Source organism: Salvelinus sp. IW2-2015, linkage group LG35, assembly GCF_002910315.2.
Source record: "Salvelinus sp. IW2-2015 linkage group LG35, ASM291031v2, whole genome shotgun sequence".
NCBI classification, from domain to species: domain Eukaryota; kingdom Metazoa; phylum Chordata; class Actinopteri; order Salmoniformes; family Salmonidae; genus Salvelinus; species Salvelinus sp. IW2-2015.
In genome coordinates this window covers 2,908,322-2,925,595 of record NC_036874.1, presented here as the reverse complement: position 1 = coordinate 2,925,595, position 17,274 = coordinate 2,908,322, and the positions used below count along the sequence as shown (strand labels likewise).

At 44.3% G+C, this 17,274-nt stretch overlaps 1 long non-coding RNA gene across 3 annotated transcripts in view; it reads right to left on the bottom strand.

The window, feature by feature from the left end:
• The window catches only part of LOC139023739 (uncharacterized), a 183,684-nt gene extending 169,699 nt beyond the window's left edge, over nucleotides 1-13,985 (bottom strand). For all 3 annotated transcript variants that reach the window (XR_011474890.1, XR_011474892.1, XR_011474891.1), the window contains exon 1: nucleotides 13,974-13,985. This is a non-coding gene — a long non-coding RNA (uncharacterized lncRNA). The remainder of the gene's footprint in view (nucleotides 1-13,973) is intronic.
• Nucleotides 13,986-17,274: the final 3,289 nt, after the last annotated feature.

The following is a 17,274-nucleotide window of genomic DNA, read 5'->3' as shown; positions in this document are numbered from 1 at the left end:
AGATACGACAAAACTAGAGCCTGCAGGACTTGCCTTTGGAATGTCATGTCAAAAAAGCAGAGCATCTCTTTATTATGGACAGACCTCTCCCCATCTTTACAACCATTGAGTCTATACGTTTTGACCATGACAGTTTGCAATCTAAGGTAACGCCAAGTAATTTAGTCTCCTCAACTTGTTCAACAGCCACACCATTCATTACCAGATCCAGCGGAGGTCTAGAACTCAGGGAATGATTTGTACCAAATACAATGCTCTTACTTTTAGATATGTTCAGGACCAGTTTATTAGTGGCCACCCATTCCAAAACAGACTGCAACTCTTTGTTAAGGGTTTCAGTGACTTCATTAGCTGTGGTTGCTGATGCGTATATGGTTGAATCATTAGCATACATGGACACATGCTTTGTTTTATGCCAGTGGCAGGTCATTGGTAAAATTATAAAAGAGTAGAGGGCCTAGAGAGCTGCCATGCGGTACACCACACTTTACATGTTTGACAATAGACAAGCTTCCATTAAAGAAAAGACTTGAGTTCTATTAGATTGCCATTATGTGGATTCAGAGCTGAGGTTGAAAAGCCATAGTACACATATATTTTTTTCAACAACAGGTTATGGTAAATAATATCAAAGGCTGCACTGATTTAACAGTACAGCTCCCACAATCTTCTTATCGATTTCTTTCAACAAATTTTCAGTCATGTGTCAGTGCAGTACATGTTGAATGCAGTTCTCTAGAAGCATGTTGAAAGTCTGTTGTTAATTTGTTTACAAAGAAATAGCATTGTATTTGGTCGAACACAATTCTTTCCAAGAGTTTGCTAAGAGCCGGCAGCAAGCTTTTAGGTCTGTTGATAGAACCAGTAAAGGCCGCTTTACTACTCTTGGGTAGCGGAATTACTTGGACAAATGCGTTCCTCTAGGCTCAGATTAAAGATATGACAGATAGGAGTGGCTATAGTCCGCTACCATCCTCCGTAACTTTCCATCTAAGATGGAGAGATTGAACATGTCCGTAAACACTCCAGCCAGCTGGTCTGCGCATGCTCTGAGGACGCGGCTAGGGACACCGTCTGGGCCGACAGCCTTGCGAGTGTTAACACGCTTACTCACATCAGCCACAGAGAAGGAGAGCCCGCAGGCTGCATTTATGGCACTACCCTTTGTAGTCTGTGATTGTCTGTGGACACTGCCACATATGTCTTGCATCTGAGCCGTTGAATTGCGACTCCACTTTCTCTGTACTTACGTTTTGCCTGTTTGATTGCTTTGAGGCGGGAATAACTACACTGTTCGTTTTCGGKKATATTCCCAGTCACCTTGTCATGGTTAAATGTGATGGTTCGTGCTTTCAGTTTTGCGCGGATGCTGACATCTATCTGCGGTTTCTGGTTAGGGCAGGTTTTAATAGTCACAGTGGGTACAACATCTCCTATACATTTCCTGATAAACTCAGTCACCATATCCGTATATTAGTCAATGTGGTTCTCGGCGGCTGCCTGGAACATATCCCAGTCCGCGTGATCAAAACAATCTTGAAGCATGGATTACGATTGGTCAGACCAGCGTTAAATAGTCTTTAGCACGGGTACTTCCTGTTTGAGTTTCTGCTAATAGGAAGGGAGGAGCAAAATAGAGTTGCTCAGATTTGCCGAAGAGAGGGCCTTGTAGGCGTCCCGGAAGTTGGAGTAGCAGTGGGCAAGTGTTTTAGCAGAGCGAGTACTACAGTCAATGTGTTGATAAYACTTCTGTAACGTTTTCCTAATTTGCTTTGTTAAAATCCCCAACTACAATAAATGTTGCCTCAGGATATGTGGTTTCCAGTTTGCATGAGGGCTGTTGTGGTATCGGCTTGAGGGGGAATATACACGGCTTTGACTATAACCGAAGATAATGAACTTTTGAGGTAATGRGGTCGGCATTTGATTGTGAGGTATTTTAGGTCAGGTGATTAAAAGGACGTTAGTTCCTGTATGTTATCACAATCACACCATGAGTAGTTAATCATGAAACATACACCCCGCCCTTATTCCCGGAGAGATATTTATTCCTGTCTGTGCAATGAACTGAGAAACCAACTGGCTGAACGGACTCAGGCAGTATATCCCGAGAGAGCTATGTTTCCGTGGAACAGATTGTTACAATCCCTTAGGTCTCTCTGGAAGGAAATCCTTGCCCTGAGCTCGTCAACTTTATTATCCAGAGACTGAACATTTGCAAGTAATATACTTGGAAGTGGTGGGTTGTGTGCACGCGTCCTGAGGGCCTCTTTCCGCCGCCGGAGTTTTGTAACCGCCTCTGGGATCGGTTCAATTGCCCTGGGGTATACGAACAAAGTTCGGGAAAATTGCATTATTGGTCGTAATGCCGGAGGAGTTACCGCCGTTCTGATATCCAAAAGTTCTTCCCGGCTGTATGTAATAACAAACACATTGCTGGGATAATAATGGTAGAAATAACAAATAAAAAACTAAATCCTGAAAAGTTTTCTAAGAGCTCGAAGCACGACAGCCTTATCCGTCGGCACTTATTTGCCATGGGACAGGAATTCTAGGCGCAACCATCGTCACACCTTACCTGGGATTGCCACTTCCCGACGGTGTTAATGTCTTTTGTCAGCTTGCCAAGTCTCAACTGTCAATGACTGGAGGAAGTTGTTGCCATGGTTACCATTGAAATTGCCACAGAGGTAGCTGGTCTTGCCACGGTAGTTTCCAGGCACGGTGACTGTAACGTGGTAGACAAGGGCGTAGGTGACGTGCAGGTTGAAGTCTGTATTGATGGCATAGTGGAAGCCCTCTGGAAGAACTTCACAGCCCGCCACTCAGGGGCAGGTGGTTGAACACTCCATTCACCTAGGGCAGAGGATAGACAGTTTAACATGGACAACTGGTGAACATGGTCAAACTTTGTTAGAGCATTCTATTCTTTAGCACTGTTTTATTACGATTTGCTCCGGTGATCACAGAAAATGGCTTATGTGAAGACTATTAATTAAAAGTAAAACATGCCTTCTCCTGCTTCCCAGGGCTCCCATAATGTTCTTCCTGAGGACCAGTTATTTATACTTCTCCATCCTGGGTGCACTTGCACTCCTCGTCACACTTCCTGTTGGGGTAGAAAATCTGGTCTGTGTTGTAGTAGCAGTTGCCATGGACACGGGGACGCAGTGGTAGCCGCTGAGGATCTGTCCCTCGTTACAGGAGCAGCCCTTCTTACACTGGGCCAGGCAGCCTGAGGGAGGGGACAGGCTCTAGCAAGTGTCAGGAAAGCCAGAACCACACGCATAGTGGCTGTGGGCTGGACACTTCACCGCTGGAGACACAGGAAGGAGTTCACTAACAAAAAAAAACATCTTACATGTAAGCAATTTAATGGTTGTAAAAATGTCTCAGCACTTTCCACAGAAACCTTATTTCACCAGTGTGTCAACCGCTTCCAACACTCACAGCAGAAATCAGATATTTTATAATGTAACAGTGTGTGGACTACTCACCACAGAACTGGGCAGTCCTCCAGCTGTACACCTTAACCCTGGCTACCTGACAGACTGATGCATAGGCTGTGATGGCCTGACAGAGCCCACCCTTATACAGACACACGTCAGACACGCGTCATACACACTGTCCTCAAAGTATCCCACCAGGTCCACTGCGGTTAGGTGGTCCCGGAAAGACCCCTTGGGGTCCCTCAGGAACCCACAGAACTCCCCCGTCTCAAACCCTCTTCTGGTTGACTTCACAGTTTGGACAGGCCATCTTACAGCCGTGGACACAGCTAGGGATCTGCTCCAAGCGCCAACTGGCCCCGAAGTCCTCTGAATGGGCATGGGTGGCCTCGTTCCTGGGTACGAGGTCATTTTGGCACTGGTATCGTAGTTGCCACAGACAGCGCCCTGGTAGGTGGAGGGCAGGGTGACAAACATTGCACTGTTCCAGTCGAAGGAGATGTTAAGGCCAAAGCTGCTGGTGACCACAGAGTACCAGCCACTCCTGTAGACAGACACATGACTGCTGTTCAGGTACATAGGCAAATTGACCAACTCATTGTCCACCTGGAAGAACAAGGAATATAAATATTGAGGTGAGTACTGGAATATTAAATGGGGGAAGAATCTGAGTGAGGGGCATGTAAAGGATGAGCATCTAAATTGAGATTTGCTTGTGTTCAGAGTGACATTTGAGCTGCTATTCAGTGTTAATTATTATACTCCATGTGCTCTAAAAACCAGAGTGTAATTGAAAACCCCTCTGGRGCTGGCAGAGCCTGGGAAGTATTCACCCACTTAGCCCAATGCACTAACTTTGACCAAGTGAACCGAACCTGCTTCATGAGGCAGGCTCAATAATCAACTACATTAATTTAAAGGGGGAAATCTTTAATTATTATACAGAAATGGATTAAAAGGTCATGAACTAGGCATCAGAGATGGTTAACCCTGTGAGACCCATGGATGCAAAAATTGAACTATTCCTGAATTTGCATCCTGGACTGGTCCTAAACWAAAAATATATGCCAAACACTACCTAGTGAATCTCCTTAGACCCAGATGTATCGCTTAGTAGTAGTTGTTGTGTTTCAGTATGATTATTGTGGCATCACAAARGGTTACGATACTTAATTTGCCTTATAATTTGAGTAGTCATTAATTTTAAGCAAATTGGCACTAAAAATAATATAATTTTATTATATTATTTAATAATAGTTTAATAATAGAGTTTTTAATAGAATGCAAAATAATAATTACTGTAATTTCATATTCTCATGGAGGAATTATTTGTCAACATTCCATATTCATAATAACTAATTGTCACATAATTCGGATAATTAGTCAACAATTAATTAAACCCTTTTACCACAGACAAATAGAGACAAATCCATCCAGTAGTTTGGTCCCCATGGCTGAAACCAAAGAAATGCAGTCGWTCCAATCCTCATTAAATATTATTTGCACTACGTCACTCACTTATTTCTTAAATTAAGAAACGTATTATAATGAGATGATTTTTTTWGAAATATTGTCAAAAGATCTTACCTGCGAGGGGACTTTGGCATGAGGAAATCAAAAGGATGCCGTCCTTAAATACTAAAATATGATCCCAAGCTAATTACTAATCAGAGCCCTTACAAGCTTAGAGGTGAGCATTTGATCCACTAATCAAATTAATACATTCTCTCTGCCTCAAAATAAGGGCGTGTCAGTCGACTTTATGCCATTGGGATCCTGTATTGACATAGGCCCGACATCCACAAATWAGATTATATGGAATGTAAAATCAGCTCCAACCTGTGAGTAATTCGCATAGATACTGTTGTTGGTCAATTTCTTCAACAGATGATCAGGTCTATAATTATCAAACATATATTAGTAATGGAAATGAAACAGACTCTTTAAGTATTAAAATTATCCTTTAGTAATACAATTGTTGGCAGAAGTTGGTACAGAGTACAGCATATGATATCTCTCCCCAGGTTCTGCAAAATGTCTAAGACATCCTGTAACTCATATAGCCTCTCCAGTCCTCCTTGCGTGTGTTTCCCTGGCAACAACATTTTAATAAATCTAACCTCCCCCTGACAGCAGCAACCATATTGTCAACAATTAAAAGCTCAGAAGTGGGTTTGACCGAAACTTGACRTTTCATCACAAATATAGGGTCATAACAAGGTGAACGAGTCCAAGCATCTTCTGACAGGTGGCTGTTTCCATCAGGCCTGCGGCAGCCTTGTGTTCTTAGAAAACCAGTCGTATTCTCAGAACCGGTTGGTGGGGCCCAGACAGGAGGAGTCTGAGCGTAGGCGGTTTTCGCCTTCTGATAGTGTCTGAAGGGCACAACACTCAAAACAGGTGTAAACACACACACAGAGGTCTCCTGAAGAGGAGACCTTAGTTTATCATAACACAATTTACTAACCCTTTAAAAGGTATGAGGCCTTGGTTTCCCCTCATGGAGTGAAACTTGACATGCGTACACCATTTCAAATGAATTAATTAACACTAAGTGAAGAACATATGTTATTGTCACTGTGGATCACTATTTGGGTCGCAGTTCGTTCGGGGAAAATATAAATTCTGTAAACATTATTAAAGTGTGCAATGTCTATGTACATAGGGCAGCAGCCTTCAATGTGCAAGGTTGAATAACCGGGTGGTAGCCGGCTAGTAACAGTGACTAACTTCAGGGCAGAGTACTGGGTGGAGGCTGGCTAGTGATGGCTATTTAGCAGTCTGATGGCCTTCAGATAGAAGCTGTTTTAGTCTCTCAGTCCCAGCTTTGATACACCTGTACTGACCTCGCCTTCTGGATGATAGCGGGGTGAACAGGCAGTGGCTCAGGTGGCGGAGGTCCTTGATGATCTTTTTGGACTTCCTATGACATTGGGTGCTGTAGATGTACTGGAGGGCAGGCAGTGTGCCCCCGGTGATGTGTTGGGCAGAGCGCACCACCCTTTGGAGAGCCCTGTTGCGGACGGTGCCGTTGCTGCACCAGAAGGTGATACAGCCCAACGTGATGCTCTCAATGGTYCATCTGTAAAAGTTTGTGAAGGTCTTAACAACTGGATGAAACTACCAACCTGTTGCTTTGGCCCAATTAAAAATAACATCTAAATGATTAGCGCCACTAACAACGTTTACAAAAACTAGCGGCCAAGATGGATGCTTGCTAAGCATTCTGCATATTTATGTAAAAAGACCATTCGATTTACTATCGGCTGTTAAGCAAGGTTGACACATTGGTTACACTTGCTCCAGGTGAGTCAGAGCTGATTCAATGCCCCATGATTTTCACGAGTACACCTCCAGCTACAATTACAACTTTCYACATTTGTGGAACACCACAAATGAGGAGCAATCCTGTGGTTCAGAGATTATCAATACAATGAACCTGGGAATCTCCAACACTGACTATTCATGAAAGTAAACCTCATGTTGTGTAGGTGTTGAGCTGAAACTAAGTCTTCTGAAGGCGTTTTAAATCGATTTTGAATGGATGTGTGAAGGAAGGWGTATGAATTAGACTGGGAAAGTCCCAGTTGTGGTCTCCAAATACTGCGCCTCTATTGATCCCATATCCATGATTGAAGGCCTGGTATGAGGGGCAAAGGGAACAGTAACCTAGTTGATAGCAGCTGTGATTTTAGGCTTTCTACACAACCCTGATAACAGCAGGGCTGTTCAACGTCAGTCCTGGAGAGCTGAAACGTTTTTGTTTTTCATCTTCTAATAAGGAACTAATTCAGACCTGAGACACCAGGTGAGGGCAATGAACTACCAGGTAGAAACAAAAAACAAGTGTTTTGGCCCTCCAGGACCGGAATTGAGAAGTCCCGGTGTAAAGGGTGGCAGTAGCCGACACCTTGAGCAATCCAGGTAGGCAGAGTGTCTGGGGCAAGCAATTATTGTCGTCTTCCAGCTGTGGGCCAACTCCAGCGTGTTCTGAGCACGCTCGCCGTCCGGCAGCAGGGAGTCGTCCTGTCTGTTGCCGTTGCCACAGAGACCGGACACAGCAGAGTAGTAGGTGCGGGGAAGGATGACCATGGTGGTGCCAGTCTTGTACAGAATCAGCTGCAGGCCAAACTCAATCTGGATGACGATGGACGAGGGGGAGAGAGGTCACCACAAGGCCTTTCTGGAAGGAGTATGGTAAGGGATTGTGCAGGCCATTAACCTGAGGTGGAAAYAGTTAAACTGCTGTTGCAGCTGGCAGCAGAGATGCTGACGGTAAAGGGGATCAACCCTGTCTGATTGGAGCTCGACTGAGCCAGCATGTATGAACAGCTATCCCTGAAGTYAAACTCTTGCCTGTCAAAACGAATGAAATGTTGCCACCCATCAAGGTACAGTTGAGGGGTCGTGAGAGTTGGCAGGCTCGCCTGCCCTCCAGCTGCTTACAGATGTAAGCATGTGGGGCACTGGGCAGGGGTGCAGAGGATCTCCCCGGTAMCTGGGTCACAGAGGCAGAGCTGTCCGCAGTCTTCTGGGGTCCAGAAGGTGGTGTTGAGTCTGTGGTAGWTTTCTCTGGCATCAGTACAGCCACACTGCTCTGGACGAAGCCGGCATTACAAAAGCAGCAGCCCTGCACACAGATCTGGATGTACATTTTGGAGTTGGACTCACAGGTGTGTGTGTGGATAGGCTGACCCACAGTCATCACAGTAGCTGATCACTGGACAGATCACATCTGGGGAGAGAAATCAATTTGAGATGTTTTATTCCGGAAATATTATATGTTARATGTACTCCAACAAGGYAAGTGAATGTAGRACAGGGTTGTCCCTATTTCCAATCCCCTCCATGTTAACTCAGCCTAACAGTCCATATTGCTGACTACAGTAGATGACTATAGATGACTATGCTGGTGCAGGGACAAGAGCAGTAATGTTACCTACTGTACCTGTGCTGTGGCAGCCGAGGACTTAATTTGAGACAGTGCAGACATGCTGGTCAGGGCAAGCAAATGGTTCACAGACCAGGGAAGCCCCACAGGTGCAGATCATAGTGCACTCCTGGAGAGGCCTGCTCTCTGAGGCCAAGGATAAAGACACAGGTTTGAATAAACAAACTATACAGAGTAATTAAACATTACCAGTTCAACCATAGCATAGACTTATGACTTTGATATGCATGATGTGCTGTTTGGGTGAGTTTTTAAAGGGAAGTACAGTGAGGGAAAAAAGTATTTGATCCCCTGCTGATTTTGTACGTTTGCCCACTGACAAAGAAATGATCAGTCTATAATTTTAATGGTAGGTTTATTTGAACATGGAGAGACAGAATATCAACAAAAAAATCCAGAAAAACGCATGTCAAAAATGTTATGAATTGATTTGCATTTTAATGAGGGAAATAAGTATTTGACCCCTCTGCAAACATGACTTAGTACTTGGTGGCAAAACCCTTGTTGGCATCACAGAGGTCAGACGTTTCTTGTAGTTGGCCACCAGGTTTTGCCCACATCTCAGGAGGGATTTTGTCCCACTCCTCTTTGCAGATCTTCTTCAAGTCATTAAGGTTTCGAGGCTGACGTTTGGCACTCGAACTTCAGCCTCCTCCACAGATTTTCTATGGGATTAGGTCTGGAGACTGGCTAGGCCACTCCAGGACCTTATGTGCTTCTTCTTGAGCCACTCCTTTTTTGCCTTGGCCGTGTGTTTTGGGTCATTGTCATGCTGGAATCCCATCCTCGACCCATTTCAATACCCTGGCTGAGGGAAGCAGGTTTTCACCCAAGATTTGACGGTACTGGCCCGTCCACGTCCTTTGATGCGGTGAGTTGTCCTGTCCTTTAGCAGAAAACCACCCCCAAGCATAATGTTTCCACCTCATGTTTGACGGTGGGGATGGTTTCTTGGGGGTCATAGGCAGCATTCCTCCTCCTCCAAACACGGCAAGTTGGGTTGATGCAAAGAACTCCATTTTGGTCTCATCTGACCACAACACGTTCACACGTTTGTGTCTGAATCATTCAGATGTTCATTGGCAAACTTCAGACGGGCATGTATATGTGTTTTCTTGAGCAGGGGCTTGCGGGCGCTGCAGGATTTCAGTTTCTTCACGGCATAGTGTGTTACCAATTGTTTTCTTGATGACTATGGTCCCAGCTGCTTGAGATCATTGACAAGATCCTCTGTGTAGTTCTGGGCTGATTCTCACGTTCTCAATGATCATTGCAACTCCACGAGGTGAGATCTTGCATGGAGCCCCAGGCTGAGGGAGATTTGACAGTTCTTTGTGTTTCTTCCATTTTGCGAATAATCAAAACTGTTGTCAACATTCTCACCAAGCTGCTTGCGATGGTCTTGTAGCCCATTCCCAGGCCTTGTGTAGGTCTACAATCTTGTCCTGACATCCTTGGAGAGCTCTTTGGTCTTGGCCATGGTGGAGAGTTTGGAATCTGATTGATTTGAATGCTTCTGTGGACAGGTATCTTTTATACAGGTAAGACACTGAGATTAAGGAGCACTCCCTTAAGAGTGTGCTCCTAATCTCCGTTCGTACCTGTAATGAAAGACACGCTGGAGCCAGAAAATCTTTTGATTGAGAAGCGGGTCAAATACTTATTTCCTCATTAAATGCAAATCAATTATAACTTTTTGAATGCATTTTTCTGGCATTTTTTGTTGTTTATTCCTGTCTCTCACTGTTTCAATAAACCTACCTATTAAAATTATAGACTGATATTTCTTTCTTGTCCAGTGGGCAACGTCAAAATCAGCAGGGATCAACTACTTTTTTCCTCACTGTATATTGAGATTGACATTTCAATATTTGCTTTTATTTGATGAATAATCAGCTCTGCTTACTCCATCAATAGGCTTTTCTATAAACATACCTAAAACCTCCTCCCGTCCTGACAGCAGCCACACTGCCCTGCTGGTACGCAGGACTGACCATTGGTCACATTGGCACCCCTCCTCACAGCCATCTGGGCACGGCACAGACCCCGCCGCTCCAGGGCACAGAGAGGAACAAGCGTTGGCACACAGGCTGAACTGGGGGCAATGAGCTGAGGAATAGAATAGTAATGATTAATACATGCATTTGTAAATAGGCCCACATTAATGTTAAACAGATCTCCAGTGAAGACCTAGATGACWAATTAGACATTTATGGCATCTTGTTTGGCTTCATTCATGAGAATATATATTTAGCTTAAGTTTCCGTATTATAATTATTAAAGGGTAATCAGCAGAGTTTTATAGATTGAATGCATTGTGAGGGACACATTTGAGCAATATGATGSCATTTTCTGTCAGAGGGGAAACTTACCACAGCCACCTTGACCCCTGCCTCCTGACACTCCACATTATATGCCTGCAGCTGCTCACACAGCAGCTGCTGGGTCTGGTTCCCTGCCACACACAGGTCAGCCATGCAGTGGGAGTAGTGGGTCTGTGGCTGGACTACAGAGTGACAGGAGGAGAAGGGGCCGCCAGGCAGTGTGAGTAGGCCACAGTAGAGCTCACAGCCATGCAGGGGCACTGACAGAGGGGGAAGTTAGCCCCAAACCCATCACTGCAGGGGGACGCAGGCCTGCACATGACCCATCTCAACAGGTGACACAAAACCCATCGGGGTCAGAGGTCAGGGTTCCCCTGGGCACCTGTAGGTCATCCATGGGGTCATTGTTGTAGTTCCCACACAGGCCACAGGCCATGCTCTAGTAGGATGAGTCAGAGATATTTACCAGGAGCAGGTTGTGTAGACTGGAGATGACCTGGACTGACCCAAGCGCCTGGATGGTTACCAGATGACCATTCTGATGCAGACTCACATCACTGTGGGAGAAGGGCAGGTTCTCAAGGACTCCATTGACCRMGGGGAAAAGGGAAAGTTGAGATCACTATTGATTACATATTGTACAGTAAGTCCTAACTATGTAAAGTTAATTTGTAAAATAATACAATAAAAAAGGCAGTATCTGCATCAAACTACATAAAATATTAATGCTGATGGTGAAACCCATCCTTTACCTGAACCTCTCCAAGATGGCCAGAGACCCATCTTCATCCTATTGATGACCATGTGTATTTCCCGGGATGCATTCTCACTGCCATGACGCACAGCCACCATAAACTCCTCCACAGTTTTAGAGTGRAGCTGGCAGGTATGGAGCAGGATGTAGTCACATCCCATGGAACTCAAACGCCTGCCCGTCAAACGTGTTGTAGTGGGATCCGCCATCCACTAGACAGTGTGCCACATTGGGGCTTGGGTAGCTGCCATGTACTCCCTTCTGYACCCCACACTCCTCCCCCTCCCAATGGGAGATTTTATGGCAAGACGTGTCCACCTGCACGGCACACATCTCTTCTCACAGGACAACACCAGGTACTCTTCATGGTGGAAGTAGCCGCGGTTCTCAGGCTGGACACAGAGGGAGCCACTGAGCACCAGGCCTAGTTCACAGAAGCAGTTCTCCCAGTGGTCTGCAGGCAGCGCCACAGTTTTGTTGAGCCAACCTTCGCAGATGAGAGTAGGACCAGAGCAGTGTTAGGTGTAGCTTGTGCCTTTTGGACAGGCTCTGTCTGTGAAGGGAGAATGGCATTGTTTAGTTGTTATACAGTGAATAGGCATGAGTGATTTTGGCTCCACTGGGTAAATCAATGAWGTGTTACTGCCATCTAGTGGTAAAGAGGCAGCAGAGGCACTGCCTGAATAATAGTAACCYTTTWCTAAACAAGCACCTGCTATTAATTTTCAGCCTTATAAAACCTATCAACATCTTYGCTGGAGAATAAATTGCATGTAAAAAATCCATGGTGCAAAACTACAAGGCAAGTATCTGAGTGTGAATGCTAATAATACCACTGCTCTGGCATTTCCCTACGGTGTGTGTCCCAACGATGTGTGATCAATATCAACTAACCAAACACAATGAAATGTTAATACCACACTTTCAGAAGAATCTACAAGCCGTCCAAATTTCATTTAGTACACAGCAATGCTTAACGCCAAACAGCGCAGTGTTGCAATTCCAGAGAATGTTAATTCGTTTTTGCTTGTGGAACAAGCTGATAGAGGTGCATAATTACAGCATAAGTTGGGGCTCCTCTGGGCTTGAACCTCAGCCTGTCCATCTTACAGGCTTCAGCCTATTCAGCCAGCCACCAACATAGAGCAAGCTGTTGATCTTTGTGATGACACGCAGGTCACCAATACAGAGGTTGAAGAATCCAGCTGGGTCCACTTTGACGTGACAGTCTCGGAAAGTTACGTTGACCTACAAAATCTTCCCACATACCCCTGAGCTGGAGAAGAGGGTCAGCTGCTCTGGGMAACATTTCGGACAGTTTCCAAAGCCGGGGTCCACACACCATGGGTAGTCTCCACTCTTCCACAACTTCAAGAACTCTGTTGAAACCCTCCCTGTCAGCTCATCAGCAGGGTCAGAGTTGTAGTTGCCACACAGGCCACAGGTGGTGTTGGAGTATTTTCCAGAGAGGATGATGGCAATATTTGCCTTTACTCTCAAGCTGATGGAGAAGCCCCAGTCTGTGTGGATGTAGATGATCAGACCAACAGCATGAACCACTGTGGAGGGACTGAAGAGGAGGGGCATGTTCTTCTGGACTCCATTCACCTGTAGGGGGAGGAAACCCTGCCCTCAAATGTTTCAGAATGATGACCATTCACAGATTAGGGCTGGAATTTCTGCCTGAAGTGTCAAATCGAATATACCCCTTTTTATATTTAAACATACAATGACTGAAAAACTGCTTGTTCAAAGATGCCCCAAATAAATCAGCCTCTTGTTACTGTGCCTTGAATAGATGTAGGCTATACTGGCAATGTTTAATTATTATTAAACATTATTATTATTCACTATTGTGAAAACCTACCTGTACAGTTTCAATGTTTTTATGGTAATCTCCACGATGGTGCCATTCACCTTGACCAGTAAATTCGTAGGAGAGTCTTGATGCTTGTCAGTCTGGACATGCACTTCAATTGACATCAAAACTATGAAAAAACACATGGCATCATGTAGTAACCAAAGAAGTGCTAAACAAATCAAAATCTATTTTAGATTATTCAAAGTAGCCACCCTTTGCCTTGATGACAGCTTTGCACACTCCTGGCATTCTCCCAACCAGCTTCACCTGGAATGCTTTTCCAACAGTCTTGAAGGAGTTCCCACGTATGCTTAGCACTTGTTGGCTGCTTTTCCTTCGCTCTGCGGTCCAACTCATCCCAAACCATCTCAATTGGGTTGAGATCAGGTGATTGTGGAGGCCAGGTCATCTGATGCAGCACTCCATCACTCTCCTTCTTGGTCAAATAGCCGTTACACAGCCTGGAGGTGTGTTTTGGGTCATTGTCCTGTTAAAAAACAAATGACAATCCCACTAAGCGCAAACCAGATGGGATGGTGTGTCACTGTAGAATGCTGTGGTAGCCATACTGGCTAAGTGTGCCTTGAATTTTTTATAAATCACAGACAGTGTCACCAGCAAAACACCATCACACCTCCTTCTCCATGCTTCACGGTGGAAACCACACATGCAGAGATCATCCGTTCACCTACTCTGCATTTCACAAGGACACGGGGGTTGAAACCAAAAATCTCAAAATTGGACTCATCAGACCAAAGGACAGATTTCCACTGATCTAATGTCCATTGCTTGTGTTTCTTGGCCCAAGCAAGTATCTTATTCTTATTGGTGTCCTTTAGTAGTGGTTTCTTTGCAGCAATTCGACCATGAAGGCCTGATTCACGCAGTCTCCTCTGAACAGTTGYTGATGAGATGTGTCTGTTACTTGAACTCTGAAGCATTTATTTGGGCTGCAATTTCTGAGGCTGGTAACACTAATGAACTTATCCTCTGCAGCAGAGGTAACTCTTGGTCTTCCTTTCCTGTGGCGGTCATCATGTGAGCCAGTTTCATCATACTGAAGCACTTGATGTTTTTTTTCTAATTTTTCTGTATGTATGTATGTATGTATGTATGTATGTATGTGTGTGTGTGTGTGTGTATGTATGTATATATATATATATATATATATATATATATATATACAGTGCATTTGCATTCAGACACCTTGACTTTATCCACATTGTTACGCTACAGCCTTATTCTAAAATTGATTCAATTGTTGTTGGTTTTTCATCAATCTACACACAATACCCAATAACGACAAAGCAAAAACTGATTTTTAGATTTGTTTGCAAATGTAAAAAGAAATCTGGTTTATATAAGTGTTCCGACCTTTTACTCAGTACTTAGCGATTACAGCCTCAAGTCTTCTTGTGTTTGACACTACAAGCTTTGCATGCCTGTATTTTGGGAGTTTCTCTCATTCTTCTCTGCAGATCCTCTCATGCTCTGTCAGGTTAGATGGGGAGCGTCACTGCACAGCTATTTTCAGGTCTCTCCAGAGATGTTCGATCAGGTTCAAGTCCGGGCTCTGGCTGGGCCACTCAAGGACATTCAGACACTTGTCCCGAAGCCACTCCTGCGTTGTCTTGGCTGTGTGCTTAGGATKATTGTCTTGTTGGAAGGTGAACCGTTGCCCCAGTCTGAGGTCCTGAGCGCTCTGCAGCAGGTTTTCATCAAGGATCTCTCTGTACTTTGCTCCGTTCATCTTTCCCTCGATCCTGACTAGTCTCCCAGTCCCTGCCGCTGAAAAACATCCCCACAACATGATGCTGCCACCACCATGCTTCACCGTAGGGATGGTGCCAGGTTTCCTCCAGATGTGATGCTAGTTGAATCTTGGTTTCATCAGACCAGAGAATCTTGTTTCTCATAGTCTGAGAGTCCTTTTGGTGCCTTTTGGCAAACTCCAAGCGTGCTGTCATGTGGCTTCCGTCTGGCCACTCTACCATAAAGGCCTGATTTGGTGGAGTGCTGCAGAGATGGTTGTCCTTTTGGAAGGTTCTCCCATCTCCACAGTGGAACTCTGGAGCTCTTTCAGAGTTACCATCGGGGTCTTGGTCACCTCCCTGACCAAGGCCCTTCTCCCCCTATTGCTCAGTTTGGCCGGGCGGTCAGCACTAGGAAGAGTTTTGGTGGTTCCAAACTTCTTCCATTTAAGAATGATGGAGGCCACTGTGTTCTTGGGGACCTTCAATGCTGGAGACATTTTTTGATACCCTTCCCCAGATCTGTGCCTTGACACAATCCTGTCAATTCTTTCAACCTCATGGCTTGGTTTTTGCTTCTACATGCACTGTCAGCTGTGGGACCTTATACAGACAAGTCTGTGCCTTTCTAAATCATGTCCAAGCAATTGCATTTACCACACGTGGGCTCCAATCAAGTTGTAGAAACATCTCAAGGATGATCAATGGAAACAGGATGCACCTGAGCTCAATTTCGAGTCTCATAACAAGGGGTCTGAATACTTATGTAAACAAGTTATTTCTGTTTTTCATTTTTAAGAAATGTGCAAACATTTCTAAAAACCTGTTTTTGCTTTGTCATTATAGGTCTTGAACTATATATATAGATTGATGAAAAAAAATATTTAATACATTTCAGAACAAGAATGTAACATAAGAAAAGTTGGAAAAAGGGAAGGTGTATGAATACTTACCTAATGCACTACATACATGCATACATTTAAAAAGTTAGTTTTTGCATGGTCCCTCAAATCCTCAAAGTTTTACAGCATTTAGAGCATCTTGACTGTCTGCATCGCTGCTTGGTATGGCAACAGCACTGCCTTCGATCGCATGGCGCTACAGAGGGTGGTGCAGACAGCCCAGTACGTCACTGAGGCCGACTTCCATTCAGGACCTCTATATCAGGTGGTGTGAAAGGAAGGTACGAAAATCGTTAAAGACTCCAGCCAATCAAGCCATGGACTGTTCTCTCTGCTTCCTCACGGCAAGCGGTACCGATGCAAGTGGTAAGTCTGACACCAACAGGCTCCTGAACAGCTTCTATCCCCAAGCCATTAGACTGCTAAATAGCTAACATAATGGCTACACGGACCAAGTTGACCCTTGTATTTTATTTCTGCACTGTCTCTATACACACTCAAAAACATAAACATATAACATGCACATTTATACTGAATCTACACACAATCATGTATGCTGCTGCTACTCTGTTTATCATATCCTGATGCCTAGTCACCTTACCCCTATACATACATTATCAACCTCTATCACTCCAGTAACCCTGCACATTGTAAAAATGGTATTGGATCATATTTATTGTGTGTTTTTGTTCTACATTACACAGTGGTGTAAGGTACTTAAGTAGTACTGTAAAGTATTTTTTACTTAAGTACTATTTTTGGGTATCTGTACTTTACTATTTATGTATGACAACTTTTACTTCACTACATTCCTAAATAATGTACTTTATACAGTTTCCCTGACACCCAAAAGTACCTGCTACATTTTGACTGCTTAGCAGGATAGGGAAATGGTCAGATTCACGCACTTATCAAGAGAACAGCCCTGGTCATCCCTACTGCCTCTGATCTGGCGGACTCACAAAACACAAATGCTTTTTTTGTAAATGATTGCGTAAGTGTTGGAGTGTGCCCCTGGCTAGCCATAAACATAAAATAAAATAGTACATTGTGCTGTCTGGTTTGCTTAATAAGGAATGTGAAATGATTTATACTTTTGATACTTAGGTATATTTTAAATCAAATACTTTTAGACTTTTACTGGATGACTCACTTTTACTCTGATAATTTTCTATTAATCTACAATATCTTTACTATGACAATAGGGTACTTTTTCCACCACTAACCTTTTTTGTGCTACATTGATTACTGCATTGTTGGGTTTGGAGCTTGCAAGAAAGGC